Source organism: Lactuca saligna, chromosome 4, assembly GCF_052625555.1.
Source record: "Lactuca saligna cultivar CGN05327 chromosome 4, ASM5262555v1, whole genome shotgun sequence".
Classification (NCBI taxonomy): Eukaryota; Viridiplantae; Streptophyta; class Magnoliopsida; order Asterales; family Asteraceae; genus Lactuca; species Lactuca saligna.
In genome coordinates, this window is record NC_136420.1 from 21,102,865 (window position 1) to 21,118,338 (window position 15,474).

At 37.6% G+C, this 15,474-nt stretch overlaps 1 pseudogene; it reads left to right on the forward strand.

Moving 5' to 3' along the window:
* The first annotated feature begins 1,248 nt into the window (after window positions 1–1,248).
* Window positions 1,249–2,956, forward strand: LOC145039361 (uncharacterized; annotated as a pseudogene).
* Window positions 2,957–15,474: the final 12,518 nt, after the last annotated feature.

The following is a 15,474-nucleotide window of genomic DNA, read 5'->3' on the forward strand; positions in this document are numbered from 1 at the left end:
TAAAATTTGAAGGATAAAGTACACACTTTTGTGCATGCTCTAACATTAATGTCCAACAAAAAAAACACGGAGGGCACTTATTTAAACTGGGCGTCGTCTAGAAATGTCGTTTTATATTTTTTTATTGAAAGGCGCGTTCTCTTCTTTTGCAGCTGGGGGGAAACGAAAATCCCAAAAGTTTGAAAGGCACATTGTTATCCTATACCGTATTTCATCATTCTTTTTTTTCTCTCTCTCTTTGTCTCTCTCTCTCTATTTGTCTCACTGTAATACCCAAAAAAACCCTAGTATCATCACAAATCCTCTTTTCTCCCACAACAAAATCGCAATATCACCAAATCTTTGATCCAGTCTTTTGAATAGATCGAACCTGCAGGGGTTCTCGATTTCTCTATGTTGATGTGTGGTGACACGAACAAAAAAAGAGTGTAGTGCCTATACCTTTCAATTTCATTTTTTGGTTGCTTCAAATCGACTCTTGCTTTGTCTCTCACAGGGGTTTCTTTATGCATTCCCTTCACCTCTGTTGATGTCGTTTTCCAAGTCCAGTATGGATAATCAGCATCACCGGTAAGTGGATGCTTGCGTGCTTAACTCCTCTGAACCCTACATCAGCCTCACGTGATAATGTGATTCATGAAACGGCGTCGTTTGCTGATGAAAGTTGCCTTATTGATTGCTTCCGGTTAGCCTGACATCACAATGAGGCGGAAGACTTGGTTGTGGGTTTTCCTTGTGGCCGGTGGAGTTTCTCCCAATGATGCTTTTCACTCTTACATCTCCTTTAATCAACACCTCTTCTTCTTTGTTGCTTACTCACCCTAAATCAGGTAATATCGACACCTACCTAGCGGTGGGGTTTCCTTCTTTACAGTGGTGGAGTGTTTCCCCAAAGCTACTTGGTTTGAATAGCCGATGAAACGTGCCCTTTCCACCTCTACTTCCATTTTCCGACTCACCCTCTGTTAATACTGTCTATTAATAGCTTCAGTCGCCAACTCCCGATGTGGGTTTCAATATATTGTAAGGATGTTGGTGCTTCATAGTTGATATCCCTTGTTTATTAGGTATTGTAGGGACTGGTCTTGGAGAGGAATGAAAATCAGCGATTCATGGTTCAAACATTTGTCGAAGTCATAGTAACAGACTATATATATCTGATGTCATATCGGTTCTTTGTTGGACCAATGTATTTTATCTTGTTCACTAGACAAAAGGATAAAAGTTTTTATGCTTTCACTTTGTAAGATGGTATATATGCTATCTGTTCTTGCAATTACAGCAAAACGTATTTCACTTTGTGATTCTACTTGGTGCAAAAGTATAAGACTATGCCTAATCCACTAATTGATTCCGTTGTTCTCTAGAAATTTGGTTAGGGTTTACTAACTCATATGTTGTTTAACTGTTTTGATTCAGTTAATCTTTATATTCTATTTGATTATGGGTTATTGTTAATAACCAAACAGTATCCGGAGGGGTAAGAAGCATCAGGGGAGGTAGTAGGTAACCAGAAAAAAGCGACTTCAAACTGTTACGCTTCTGCTCTTATTATTATACTCATTAAACATTCATGATAAAAGAGTTATTTAACATTTCTTCTTCTTGTTGTTATCCAGGGGTGCATTGGTAATTACAACACCTTATGCTAGTGGCTTTGACCACTTCTTCATAGTAGACGAAGTTCAGTTTAAATTTAACAGGTGTCTTAGGGCTCTACACGAAACAGTGAGCATTTTCTTTTATGTTTTATGTATATAAAGTTTGTTTCTATTTTCTTTTGCCTGAATTAAGGTTCGTATACATATAATATAGGTCAGGGATCTTTCATCTTTTGGAATTGGACATTCTCTAGGATCCGTCATCCACCTTTTGATTGGTTATTTTTCTTTTTCCCTTTTTCTTTTTCTTGAACCAGTGACAAATTGACAATCACGTAAGTTAGTATTGATCAGGTTCCAGGTATGCTATACATACGTGTGGTAATGTATATATGGCTTTCAACAATAAGGTACTTACTTACTTGTTATTATCCATTTCTCTTTAATTATTGCATTTAGTATATCATAATATCATTGGTCTTTCAGGATGCCAGCATGGCTATCCTATTGCTCTCACATGTTCTTTTACCAATGGCTCAAAGCATTGGACCAATCCTCTCACAGATTGCATCATCACCAACTATCCGTTTTGGGGTGACAATTAAGAAACAATTTTTTTTAAATATAAAATGAGTGATTCCATTTGTACAAGCTAAAATGACTTTAAAAAACTTGGAGAACCTTAACCCTCGAATTAGGACACAAGTTATACCATTGATTGAGCAACTTCCTCCTTTGTACATGGAGTTGGCTAATGGAAGAGACAATTTCTCTCTAAAACCAGAAAAAACTTGAAGACTGGTATCTATTATTAATTATGTAAATGTAAATGTAAATCCTTTTGTTGAAAGTTGAAACAATATGAATTTGTTGTGTAGATAAAATCATACTATGGAATCTCAAGGAATCTTTTAATTAAATTCAAAGATGATACGATTAATCCACCCTACCTTAGGTGCTTAGCTCAGAGTCTGCCATTTGTTCAATGCTGTATATGTCAATTCGTTCACTCCCTGGTGATCATGGACTTCCTTTACAACAGGTTTGGCTGTTGTTGTTTCTGTTTGACTTATTGACTTAATAATATATCTTGTGTTGTAATTTGTAAACCTATTTACATTGATCAGGCTTAGCCAGATGTCTCACTGGGATTGGTGGATGTTGTAAACAAGGGTGGAGAGCTATTTGCAAATTTAACTGCACCATGTGAAGCAGTTGCTAAAGAAGTAGGTAATTCACTAGGTGTAGACTCTCCAACTCTTCATGCAAATAATTCAAAAAAGTTGGATTTGCTTGCTGATACAATTATTGCTTGGATGATTACAAACACTGGTGTAAATCTTTTGAAGAAATAGGATTAGAATCCCACCAAAAGCTAAGATGGGAGTATAATATGCTCAATATTTGTAAGCTTGGTAAATGAATAGACTCGTGAACACTATCAAGCTATGCAGTTAATATCAGCGGTTTCTAGTTGATTTCCAGGTGGGATATCAGTTATCGATACCTTTCAAAATATCAGTGTCAAATATCGGTCCAAAATATCGGAACCGCAAAAATCGGTGATATTTACCGATATTTAACCGATATTTCTAGGAGGGATATCGGTTAATAAATTTTACTTACTTCCGTTAGTGTTAAATCATTGTCTTAAGTCTTATGATCTTAACTTATCTGATCATGTTGTTATGTTAAGTACTTAATTGTTAGTTTTAAATCATAGACTCATGTTTTTAAGTCTTAACTGATCCTATTGTTGTGTTAATTATTAAATACTAAAGTGTTAACTTGCTAGTTTCTACTGGTTTGATCATCTTGTTACGTTAAATACTAAATTCTTAATTGGTGATGATGATGATGATGATGATGATGATGAAGATGATGATATTAGAGTTGATGTGGAAGATCTTTATAAAATAATTGGAAGCCTTGGTTGATTTTCTTGGAGGAAAATTCAATGGCTTACGTATGATGATGCTTGAAACATTGACACTTTTGAGTTTTGACTTTTGATATATTACTATTATATATGTCTTACATTTATATATATATATATATATATATATATATATATATATATATATATATATATATATTATGCAAGATATAAAAATACCGATATCCCACTGATATCTCACCACGATAACCTATATCTCAAATATCGGCCCTTGATCGGTATTTGATTTTGGACTGCTATAGCTGCCAAGCTATCAAGTGCATGGAAATGCATAGAAATTGATGGTAAAACACATGCGAACATCACCAAATGTTGTAAAATACAAGTGGTAAAACACTATCAAGTTCATTTGTTAATAAGCTTTTAATTTCCATCTCTTCTTGTGTCATACATTATCACCAAGATACTTCGGGATCACAAATCTCACTTACCAACTTTATCTTTCAGATACCAAAGCAGGGAACACGACAGATTTTGGATACTTCGGGATCACAAATCTCACTTCTCAACATTACCACCATACTACAATCCTATTGTTGCATCTGGTCCTGCCCCTCGCCCTTATATGTGGGGACCTCCATAGGTATAACATGCAAACAATTATCTCCATTCATTCAGATTTATCAGGTTGACCTTTCTGTTGACTTTTTTGTACTTGCAAAATCACAAAATCAGCATATGATGCCACCATATGCTGCTTTCTATCCACATGGAGGTGTTTATGCACATCCTATAGTTCATCTTGTAAGTCTTCATGACCTTTCTAAGATCATCTTGTAAGTCTTTTATGAAGGTGGAAACGATATTGATGGGAACTCACACAGGTGGAAACCATAGCTCGTTTATAAAACAGTGGGGAGATTGAAGGAACGGGTGAAGGAATTGATGGGAATATAACTGAGGTAAGAAACCTCTATGTCATCAGTTGAAGTTGAAAAGGCTGAGCCACAAACGATGGCTAAAACTAAGGTAAACCGAAATAGAGCTCTATTTTTAACTTTGTTTTACTAACTTTCTATTTTTATAACATCCTGTATCTTATAAAAGTTTAATCTTTATCAGGTTTGTTGATCAGTTGAGTAGCTGGCAAATACCAACAGATGTGACTGAGCAAAGAAAAAAGAAAGAGAGGTATGGTGTGGAAGATGGGATTTCATCGATTGAAATCATGTTTTACAATAGTCTTCCAACCATTCTTGGCGTTTCTTATAATAGTTATTGGAGAATTCTCAAGTTCAATCTCATTATTATATGCAAATGTCAGGATCTCCTTATGTGTGTATATTTAGTGTTTTGAGAAGCCTTATTGACATTATTTGGTAAATAAGAAAAAAGTTAATTACTAAGACCCTGGTTCTTTTCTCCCCATTAAGTGTTATCTTGGATGAAGTGCTATATGATAAATGATGCTAAAAACATATTTGAAAAGTGAATAAGGGAAACTTGTTAAAAGTTAGGACTTGATAAGGATAGTTAAATTCACATATTTTGTAAGGATAGTTAAATTCACATGTTTTGAATCATTTAGACAACATGTTTCTCTCTTACATTATTTTTATTTCATTACTCTATACGGTGGAGATGATGCTCTTGACCAAGCTACAAAGGAAGGGGGAGATAGAGATACATTAACTGTTATGGCGCCTATTGCTAAAAAAGAAAAGAGAAATAAAGCTTATGATGTGGACATGATATCTGAAACAAGAAGGTGTCCCTTAATAGCAATGTAGTATTAGGTCATATAGTTCGGGAAAACCTCTTAATAACAATGTACAATCGGATCCCCTTTATACGAATGTATTACAATATTTTGACATGATATTATGCATGAAATTGATTGTTTTGGTATATATTTGTTTCCATATTATTGCATTACGCGTAAATAAGTATCATAAAGACGCGTCGTAAATGTATATCGTAAATGGTTGCTGAAGTTTATGACACACAAATGCGTGTCATCTTCATTTATGACAGGGGCTTTAATGATAAGCAATGCGCGTCATAAACGTGCGTCGTAAGGTCACGACACGCAAATGCGCGTTGTCTTCCTTTATGATAGGGGCTTCCTTGATACGCATTTCGCGTCATCTATAGACGACGAGCAAAAGCGTGTCGTCTCTTGTTATGACAGGGCCTTCCTTGACACGCATTTGCGCGTCGTCTAAGCATTTTACGACACGCTTTGCGCGTCGTAAAAGGCTTTTTTTTTCTTTATGTATTGTATATGAAGTTGTATAGTACTACTATAATTTTATTTTGGTTCTGTTAAAAGGAAATTTTAGTTATTTTTGCTTGCTATGTTGTTTGAGTAGGATGAAGTATTTGTAAAACCCATGTTATATTTGTGATGAAGTATAGTTAATGTAATTAAAAATAAGTTTGTAATGAATTCGTTATTAAGGAAAATAATTTACATAGATTATATATACTTTAACATGCCCGGTTAATGTAATTAAAAATAAATTTTAGATGAATTCGTTGTTAATTATTCATTATAATACTATGTTTTCAATAAATTATACACAACTTGATTAGCACAACTGGCTTAACTGCGCCCTTTTCTAGCATAAGCTTAACTTTGAGTCTGCTTGCCAGCAATATCTATTCATTTTTACATTTTTTAGCCGTTATTTTATGCCACATATTACCAATTCAAAAACATTTCATTCAAACCATATCTTACAAACTCCAACGATCATAATAATAATTCATCCATAGTATAACAAAATTAATCAAGCATACACCATCCCAATAAATGTCGTCACAATTAGCTAAGCATTTTGTTCCATAGCAAAACAAGCAAACGAAATCATATTCCATAGCATAGTTTCCTAGCAAATACCTACGAATGGTACTTCCATAGCAATTCAACTATGGAATTGGTTTCCGTCACAAACTCTGTTGCATATTAACCACGATGATGAATTCCATAGCAGCAGTACAACGTAAAATGATTTGGTAACAAATGTTGTTGGAAAATTGCTACGAATTTTTGTTCCATAAAACTATCGGTAGCATAATACCAACGGATATGGAGTCGGTAGCATTTTCCCAAGCAACTCCCACTCTCGCTACCAGAAATAAAATATGTAGACAATGTGGTAGCAACATTGCTATGGAACGACATTCCATAGCACGATCCATTGTAGATTAACAACGAAAATACGTTCCATAGCAACCTTCCCTAGCAAAATTGTGTTTTTCTTGTAGTGAATAGGAATGACAATCCCACACCTAAACTATCAGCTAGAGTTAGACCGGCAGGTCTGGGGTGACAAATGTCATAACATTTCTGACGTCTGAAGAACGTCGTTATAGGATGACTGGGTCATAGCATGGTTGTCACTAACTCACATGGGGTATTAACAATACATATGGTTTACGGGGTTTAACAATCACATAAAGTAGTTTTATTTATGTAATACTACAATATCCTATTTTCAAGTACACACATTCACACATATCGTCTTAGCGTAGCTAAGACTACATTTCGTCCAGAATTGGTAGATTCCATCCATAATGCTTCGTGTATACATCAGATTTATATAAAATTTAAACACGATCGACTTGGAATTGGTGGGTCCGCCTTAGATCATGTTCTTTGTTTGGTTGTGGCTTAGGGCAGACACATTACATTCGACGGTTTATTTAACCTTAATTTTATATAAATTGTATACACTAGGGGATTATAGAATGAAGCTATGTGTTTTTTCTATGAGTACACCATTTTATAACATAGAAGCTTATGTTTCTCGAGGAACATTTATCCAGGTGCATACATACATAAGGGTTGCGTACAAATACAAGTACAATACACTACTTTTCTAGTACAGTGCAAGTTACATTTCTAAAAGGACCATTATCGTTAACTGCGTGATTACCTAGTGAATATGTTAGGGTTATACACAATGAAGATCTGGTAGGCAGTGGAATGTGTGAGTTTCGCCTTAGATCTTGTTCCTTTTTTGGTTATGCGCTTAGGGTAGAACCACACATTCGACTATCCGTTCGATCTGGATTATATATATATATATATATATATATATATATATATATATATATATATATATATATATATATATGTATATATATATGTATATAACTTATATTCACTAAATGTTTGTAGAAGGAACTGGTATGGGTCACCTTACTTACCTTTCATTTACTAAGAAAATATTGGATTTTCTGGAGGAACACACTAACGTTTTCAAGGAACAAAGAACATACTTCCTAATACAAAAATGCTTATGAAGTCACCAACTCAAATGTTGGTACACTTTCAAAACCACTTGTATTCTTAGGAAACCAGTAGACATGTACACGTACAAGCTTCGAGAAGACGGAGCATAACAACTTATAGTCTTTGTTTTTGCTATTTACTTTTGGAGTCAATCATTTGTGATTCAAATACAATGTAAACACTATATTATTAATACAATGGTTGTTGTTGCTTTGATTGCTATTATTCATCTGTTGTGATACTGTACATGACGTCCTCGGCCCCCGAACATTTCCGCCTTCTCGGTTTGGGGGTGTGACACTCCGGCACCTCCTAATCAATATGCTGGAAACCTTCCAAAGTGTAACAAGTGCAATTTCCATCACACCGAAGTTTATCGGGAAATGCACTACAAAAACTACAACAGGAAGGGGCACACCACCGATTTCTGTAAGGCACCGGCACAACCAATCACCCAAGTGCCCAGCGTTGGAATAAGCCAGGCTTGTTACAGGTTTGGTGAAATAGGACACTTCAAGAGAGATTTCCCTAAGGCAAAGAATGTTGGCGGTGTGGGAAGAGTATTGAAAATAGGTCACGAAGAAGCAATAGCAGATCCTACCATGGTTACCGGTACATTTCTCCTCAACAATTCATACGCATGCATTCTTTTCGATATTGGTGCGGAGAAAAGTTTCGTGAGCCATAAATTTAAACATCTACTTAAACAAAATCCCCAATCACTAAAAGACACATTCACCATAGAAATGGAAAATGGAATGACAGACAGCACAAACTACATATACATAGGATGTACCCTCGCTCTAAACACAACTATTCCTTCCGAATCGACCTTATGCCAGTCTCAATAAAAAGCTTCGATATTATCATCGGAATGGATTGGTTAATTCCTCACCGTGATAATATCCTATGTTACGAAAAATCCATTCATCTTAATATGCCAAGTAGCGAAACCCTTGTCATTTATGGCGACAAACCCGACACGAACCTTCAAATCATTTCTTGCGTCAAGGCCCATAAGTATCTTCGCAATGAATACTGTGCCTTCTTAGCTCACGTGGTAGATAAGAAACAAGAAGTGAAATATATGAAGGATATCCCCGAAGTTTGTAATTTCCCCGACATATTCCCCGAAGATCTCCCAGGGGTACCACCAGAACGCCAAGTCGAGTTCAGAATTGACATTATTCCCGGAGCTACCCCTGTAGCCAAATCCCCATACCATTTAGCACCGATAGAAATGCAGGAACTATCCATTCAACTAAACGAACTACTAAGCAAAGGATTCATCAGACCAAGCCTCTCGCCTTGGGGAGCACCGGTCTTGTTTGTGAAGAAGAAGGATGGATCATTCCGTATGTGCATAGACTATCGGGAATTAAAGAAGCTCACTATCAAAAACCGATACCCTTTACCTCGAATCGATGATCTCTTAGATCAACTGCAAGGAGCAAGTTTATTCTCAAATATCGACCTAAGATCATGATACCATCAGCTACGAGTTCAGGAGGATATTCCTAAGACCGCATTTAGAACTTGCTACGGTCACTATGAATTTGTAGTGATGTCGTTCAATTTAACGAATGCACCCACAATGTTCATGAACTTGATGAACTGTGTGTGTTGAACTTAGACAAATTTGTAATAGTTTTCATCGATGACATATTTTTCTACTCCCAAAGCAAGGAAGAACACAACCAACACTTACGAAAAGTCTTGGAAACATTAAGGGCGGAGAAGTTGTATGCGAAGTTTTCGAAATGCGAATTCTGGATTTGAAAGGTAGATTTCCTAGGTTACTTGGTCAACAAGGAAGGGATACACGTGGAACCCTCTAAAATCAAAGCTATCGAAATCTGGGCAACCCCTAAAACCCCAACCGAGATTCGTCAATTTCTAGGCCTCGTTGGTTACTACAGAAGGTTCATTCAAAACTTCTCTAAGATCGCAAAACCACTCACCACCTTGACTCAAAAGGGTGTAAGCTAAAATTGTACAATGCCTGCCTTAACAAACTTTATTGGTGGCCAAAAATGAAAGCTAAAATTGTTACCTATAAGGGCAAGTGCCTGCCTTGCACTATAGTCAATGTAGAATACCAGAAGCCTTCAAGTTTACTACAACAACCAGAAATACCCAAATGGAAGCGGGAGCGGATAACTATGGATTTCATAACCAAGTTGCCCAAGACAACTACCTATCGAGTATTAATTATATATAACCTTGATGTATAACCTAAGGTATTATAGAGTTAACCACCTAAGGTCCTTTAAGTTTATAATGGTTTAATAAAATGGATTAAACCCTTTACTGGTAAGTTTCTAGTTTTGTATAACAAATGTTCTAATTGAAAAGTGTTTTTTTGTACTATAAAATGGTGTATTGAATTTGTATACTATGACCTGGACCATACCTGGTACCCCTTATGATTACTTGGTGTATACAGAACATATATGTAGTTAAGATCGGATAGATAGTAAGTTGGGTGAATCTTCTCTAAGCCCACAACCAAACAAGGAACATGAAATGAAGCGGAAAGCACACATCATACTACCTATCAGATCCGATTAATATATATCCCTGATGTACACTAAGAAATCATAAAGTTAGCATTATAGGACCCCTTTTCTACTGAATGTACTAGACTCAACTGATCTGTTTGTCGTTTGTAAAATGTAAGTTTTTCCTAGTTTATAACTATCTTATTTCGAAAATAGTTTGAATTAGCTTTCAAGTGGAACTGTCACAATATGAAAGTAATGGGAAAATGTAAGTACACAGTTGTGTTTTTGAATTGACATCCTAACACACTGATTACCTTAAAACATGTATGTTTTATTAAGATCATAATGTGATGGATAGTACCCATACTATACGCTCTCCCTGCAAGAGATTCTGGGGACCAAACACGACTTCCACAAACAGATTGCTAGGCTGCGTAAATTCACATTAAATTTATATGATCATGTATACCTAATTTACTATCACCTATTGTTTAGAACAATGAGTTAGTGATTATTGGTATATTTAGATCCTGTAGTTGTTGTCATGCTATAGCATCTTAGTATGTTTGTTCTGTTATAGTATCTTAGTATGTTCTTTCTATTATCATGTATAGTGTATAGTATGTCTCTCTGATGAATTGTATCTACCTCCATGTTTCTCTTTATAGTATGCTCTAGTATCTAGTATGAATGAACCTCTAAACTATACCCCTTATAGTTTACTAGAATCTTTACTTGAATTGTTACTGAAAAAACTCATTTTAATACTAAGTTATGCTTGTACTTTAAAAACAAAGTTTTGTTAAACTATAAAGTAACATAACTTTAAAATAGTATTTAAAATATTTTGATCACTTATAAAAGAATTATGAAATCTTTTGAAAGATGTTTCTAACAAACATTTACAAAATTATCATTGTGTTCAACTTGTATTCCCCCTTAAAAGCATTTAAAACAGTTAAAAGATTCATTATAGGGGTATGAACTCACCTTATGTGGGTGATTCAAACGAATATGAGCATAAGGATGAGAAGTTCCACTAATGAAGTCCCGAGACTTAACGAGTCCTAAATGACATATAATGGCATATATGGACATAAATATAGTTTTTAGAAGCAACCAAATGAAAGGAACCACCTCACGGGACTAGGAAACATTTTGATCAAGTGTTGGAATCACATGTGATTCACTAAAAGGGAGTATACAGACACTTTGAGGAGTATGCGGCCATGGGTGTTCAGCCAAGGAGTGTGCGACTGCACACTCATGGTAATGAGGGCACAACAACATTTTCAAAGGGTAGGAACGCTTGTGGGACGATTGCTTAACAAGTGGAGAAGCTGTAAACGCATTTTGAAGGCCCTTTAAGGGTGTTTTGAGGGGTGTACGACCATACATGGGTTTGCGGCCGCACACACAATATGATCATGAGTTCTGGGCATTTTTAAGGAATTAAACTAGTGTTCAAAACAAGATTCAAGCATTGGGAAAGAGTACTTACGATCCGGAGGCTTAAGAAGGCTCAACATCACCAAGAACAAGTGTGTGTTCTTGGTGAGATTTGAAGATCTAGCCAAAATATGATTTCCAATGGATGAAATCAGAGGGTGTTACTAGGCTAAAAGGATTAACAACAAATCAAGGGAAGAACACTTACAATTTTGAAGATATATGATGAAAATCGGATGTTAGTTGAGAGAGAAGTCAAGTTTTTGGCTTTGGACCCCATGAAAAAGCAACACCCTTCCGGGTCAACTTAGTGAGCGGTACTGCGATCTTGGAGAAATCCCTGATAAATCTCCGATAATAACCAGCCAACCCTAGAAAACTCCTGATCTCGGAGGGTGACCTTGGCACTTCCCAACTCATAACTACCTCCACTTTGGCCGGATCAACCAATATCCCATCCTGGTTAACAAGATGTCCAAGGAACTGGACCTCCCTCAAATGCTCCTCATGCTGATCCCTAGATCTCGAATATACCAAAATGTCATCAATAAATACGATCACCGACCAATCCAACATCGGCCTGCATACCCGGTTTATCAGATCCATAAACACTGCTGGAGCATTGGTGAGCCCAAAAGGCATCACCACAAACTCATAATGCCCATAACGCATCCTAAACGCTATCTTCTGGACGTCCTCATCTCGTACCGTCACCTAATGGTATCCAGACCTCAAATCGATCTTGGAGAACCAAGATGCTCCCTACAACTGGTCGAACAAATCGTCGATCCTCGGCAACGGGTAACGGTTCTTGACCGTTAGCTTGTTTAACTCTCGGTAATCAATACACATCCAATGTGAACCATCCTTCTTCTTTACAAACAGAATGGGCGCTCCCCACGGCGAGCTACTCGGCCGAATAAACCCTTTCCCCAGAAGCTCCTGGAGCTGCAAGGATAGCTCTTGCATCTCTGGAGGTGCGAGACGATAAGGCACCTTAGCAATAGGCGCAACCCCCAGGACCAAATCAATACCGAACTCTACTTGCCTCACAGGAGGCATCCCCGGCAACTCCTCTGGAAAAACATCTGGAAACTTACGCACTATAGGAATCTCCTCCACCGACCTCGGCCTCCCGGAATCAATCCGCATATCTGACACGTACGCCACAAAAGCCTTACAGCCCTGCTGTAAACACTGCCTCACCCTAGCGGCCGAACAAAATGCTGATCCAGAACGGGTACCCTCGCCGTACACTGTAAGAACTCCCCTACTAGGTTCTCGTATGGTCACTAGCTGTCGCTCACAGTCGATAACCGCACCAAACTTGCTCAACCAGTCCATGCCCACGATGACACAAACATCCCCCATGGCAATAGGAACCAAATCAATCGGGAACTCAACACCGAAAATCTCGAGTACGCACCCACGGATCACCTCCGTGGCATATATCGCCTTCTCGTCAGCTATAGAAACTCTTAGAGGCCGACTCAGTGCCTCGCGACTAATACTGATGTGCTGACTAAAAGCCAAAGATACAATGGACCGACTCGCACCCGAGTCAAATAATACCAAGGCAGGTACAGAATTCACAAGAAAAGTACCTATGCATAACATAATATAAGCATATTATTTCAACATTATAATAAATACACGAAAGAATACATACCAGCCACAACATCGAGAGCTGCGCGGACCTCCTCCGCGGTCAACTGAAATGCTCTCCCACGTGCCCTCGGTGCCTCGGCCTTCACTGGCCCACTCCCGGTAGCTCTGATGGTGGCAGGGGCAGATACCTGAGGTGATCCATGAGCTGATCCCCGCAACTGCGGACACTCTGCCTTCTGGTGTCCGGTCTGGTTGCAGTGAAAACAAACGGCAAACCCCTTGGGGCAGTCCTTGGCCATATGCCCTCCTTGCCACACTTTCCACAAGTGCGGCCCTTCTGGATCCCTGATTTGGGATCAGCGGGCTTGGCCCGCTTGGCTGCCGGCTGGAATTATACCGGTCGCCGATCCCTCCCATGAGACTCAGCCTCCTCCCTAGCCCGGGTCTCCAGCTTAATCTCCCTCTTCCGGGCATTTGCCTGAAGCTCGGCGAATGTCCGGTATGAGGAGTTCGCCACGAACTCCCAAATGTCCCGTCTAAAAATACTCAAATATCGACTCATACGTGTGTAACAACCCAAAATTTCCGTATCATTTATTGTAACTCCTTCGTAGTACAATTCGCACAACCAATCGTCGTTTTCAAATTCGATTTCCGATCTTCCGATTAATTAAGTCATTAACTGGTACACATTTAAAATGACTTAATGGGTGTCTTAATACAATTAGAAAACATTTTAACACCCAGTTTTAGTGATCGGAATAATTCTAGAATTTACCGTATCGGGTTACGACAACTCAATCGGGTACGACCAAATGCCTCGTCTAACGCCGGTATCGGGTAGAATTCCACCTTGTCCAAAACTTAAACACTATATAAACGTGTTTAAGACTCCATTTGAAGCCTTTGGCCAATTTACCATTAAACACTTCCAACCTCTCTCCTCATCCAAGTTTAAGGGATCAAAACTCAAATTTAAGGCTTCAAATCTCTAAGGTACTTTCCCTAGCTTGTATTGTAACCTTCTTAGCCTTCAAATTCGAGTTCAAAGCATGATTTAAGACTATATTCATGAGTTTACGGCCATGGAACCTTCATGGGCCGTAAACTCATATAACAAGGGTTTTTAAGCCCTAAAACCCCTCCTAAGCAATGTTAGACATTAGTAATGGCTTAATGACTTAATGGAAGGGACTTATAACAATTAAAAAATTGATTTTAAGGGACAAAAGTGAGTTTACAGCCAAGACACATTCTTGGGCCGTAAACTCATGTTCAAGGGGTTTTTGAGCCAAATAACCCTTCCAAATCATAGTTGGGACTTAGATATGACCTTAAGGCTTGCTAATCTAGACTTGGAACACTTTAAACATGATTTTTGGGGGACAAAAGAGAGTTTACGGCCAAGACATATTCTTGGGCTGTAAACTCCTCTTAAATGGGGATTTAGAGCCTTAAAACATGTCCAAATGCCTTGAAACTCAACCAATGGCCTTGTGGTAAAATCTAGATGCATCTAAAAATAGTTTAAAGGTTTGAAACACATAAAAAATGTCACTTATAAGAGTTTACGGCCTAGGAGCATATCCTTGGCCGTAAACTCATAAAACTATGTTAATGATGCATCAAATACACTCAAATGGCTTGTATAAATTTCTAGAATCACATGTGATTGTTTTAAGCATCAAAAACTATCTTTTTCATGGGTATAAGAGATTTTACGGCCTTAGAACATGCCTCTAGGCCGTAAACTCCAAAAAGTATGTAAAATGATGTTTTAAATTCATAACAAGGCTTGGAAAATTAACTAGAATCACATGTGATTGTCCTTTGTAGCTCAAATCAACTTTTCTATGGCCATAGGTGAGTTTACGGCCGTAAACTCTTATGGGATGGCCGTAAACTCCCTTTTTAGTGTTATAATATCATGCAATCCATTCCAAGGCATTTTAGAAATCCATTCCAACAATCCCCATGTCCATTTAAGCCATTAAACATCCAAAATCACACCCACATGAGTTTACGACCGTAAACTCATGTATGTGTGTGTTCAATAGCTGTAAACTCCTTAAAACATTTACTCTTAGGGAGTAAACTCAAGTCCCAAGTCCCTAG